At 45.7% G+C, this 2255-nt stretch overlaps 1 long non-coding RNA gene across 1 annotated transcript; it reads right to left on the reverse strand.

Moving 5' to 3' along the window:
- Positions 1-354: 354 nt before the first annotated feature.
- On the reverse strand, positions 355-924 carry LOC144768361 (uncharacterized). The gene is made up of 3 exons (XR_013598532.1): positions 727-924; positions 555-626; positions 355-446 (listed from the first exon to the last, which is right to left on the reverse strand). It is a non-coding gene; the product is annotated as an uncharacterized LOC144768361 (long non-coding RNA).
- Between the last annotated feature and the right edge of the window lie 1331 nt (positions 925-2255).

Consider the following 2255-nt stretch of genomic DNA (forward strand, 5'->3'; position numbering starts at 1 on the left):
CATGAGATTCTTTAATGAGAAAGTAGCATACAAGGCACATACCCAAATCGTAATAGACGGAATGAGTAATCTAAAATTAAGAAGTGAATTGGAAATAGAGATTAATGGAAAATACAATTCTTCCAAAACAGGAACACAGTAACAAGGGTGGTGGGTGGGAAAGAACGCTCTGGGAATTTACCCCTTTGCCGGTGATAATTCCAACCCGGTCGGGGCCTGGGATAGCGTAGAAAGAATCGCGTACAATATAAAGATACAGGGTTCTCAGCCAGGAGGAAGGAATAGCGATTTAAAATGTAGTCCAAACTCAAAAGGTTAGTGGAACATACCAAAGACACTAGTGGGACATACCTGATAAAATTACTGATAATTACTTGATCTGTGCAGCAAGAAACGATAGGATAAATTATTACGTCAATCAGAGTTCAAGTGTAGAGGATGCTTCACTGTGTGGGAAAAAGTAATATATCAGAAAGAGGAATGCCGTGAAGAATGCTCTTGGCAACTATTAATGGGAGAAGAGGGACTGCCACTATCACACCTCTTCTACCTACCTTACTGGTAATCTGTGAACAATTTCTGGCCGATAAGGGGTCAAAGAAGGACGGATAGGTCCATAAGGTAATCTGTACAGAGAAAGCAGAGAATCCTATCAGAGTCAGTGGTCCGTAAATATTACACTTAAAGCACCCAGTGTGGTAGAAAGTAGAGATAAAACACACTCACGATCGCGTTACTTAAGAAGTGGTCAGATCGTGTCCGAGACACGGGATACGCGTCAAGGTTCTGTATTCGAAAAATAAATATAATTAATTTACTCATCTGTCGACAGGCCACCGATACGCCAAAAGCACATAAATAACTTTCAGACTAAAGTAAATCCGTTCTAGTGACACTAAATCGTAATTACAGAGAGAAGAGGGAGACCCCATGTCTCGGCGGTTTTCCAATCAATCCGGAAGCTAGCTTTGCCGAAGGACCGGAGATGAGGTAAAGGTCGTATAAAAATAAAGACTGGACCGCGTCAAGTAGTTCCGAAATGGAAATCCGGGAACGCAAAAGTCAATAGTATAGTGATAAAGAAAGTGGAAGGCCAATAATCCGTATGCCAAATTAATTAAATGGCGGGTCAAAAAATGTCTAAAATATTAAATTGATCAATGTTTTTTTCTGAAGTCAATGACATAGTGTCCTAGTGAAGGAAGTTACACCAAAGAGAAGAAGTCTGTCTGCCGTTATTAGGTCTTGGCCTGGCGTGAGCAGCGCATGCGCTGCCCTTGCCATGCTGAGGGCTTCTTGGAATCAATGCGGATTCCGAAGCTTTCAGAGGCGGACTTGAAGCCCCGGCCATCTTTTCTATTCGCTGGCGTCATCCTCCATGGTAAACGCTGGCTCACGATTGGAAAGGAGGCTTCTTAGTCCCTCCTTGTTACCGCCCTGTCCACTTTTGGCCACTCCCACTGGCATTAGATCTCTCACTTGCGGCGTCACACACTCTCCTTCATTGGCTGGGACGCACTATGTTTTTCACACAATGCCATACAAAAGGGGATGATGGACGGAGCGTTTGAGCAAATCAAACACTCACCCCCAGTCAACTGATCTGGGTTTAATCCATCACCATTCTTTAGCCCACTCAGCCACCCCATTTCAGACATGGCTATATGCAAATCAGTCTGACCCTGTGCCTCATGGGAACAGTCCAGCCCGAACTGCAAAGCCATGTCTTCCATGGACCGGAAACAAGCATCCTGGGACCGGTTACGGATTCCTAATTCTCATCAGCCAGGCTATCTTGAATCCAGTGGCCAAGTGAGCAAGGGACTCATGTCTGAGCATACCCTGCCACACTTAGGGTGAACAAAGCGATACAAAAGGGGATGATGGCAGGGTATGCTCAGACGTGAGTCCCTTGCTCACTTGGCCACTGGATTCAAGATAGCCAGGCTGATGAGGATTATGAATCCGAAACCGGTCCCAGGATGCTTGTTTCTGGTCCATGGAAGACATGGCTTGGCAGTTCGGGCTGGACTGTTCCCATGAGGCACAGGGTCAGACTGATTTGCATATAGCCATGTCTGAAATGGGGTGGCTGAGTGGGCTAAAGAATGATGATGGATTAAACCCAGATCAGTTGACTGGGGGTGAGTGTTTGATTTGCTCAAACGCTCCGTCCATCATCCCCTTTTGTATCGCTTTGTTCGCCCTAAGTGTGGCAGGGTATGCTCAGACGTGAGTCCCTTGCTCACTTGGCC

The sequence above is a fragment of the Lissotriton helveticus genome, chromosome 1_1, assembly GCF_964261635.1.
Source record: "Lissotriton helveticus chromosome 1_1, aLisHel1.1, whole genome shotgun sequence".
Lineage (NCBI taxonomy): Eukaryota > Metazoa > Chordata > Amphibia > Caudata > Salamandridae > Lissotriton > Lissotriton helveticus.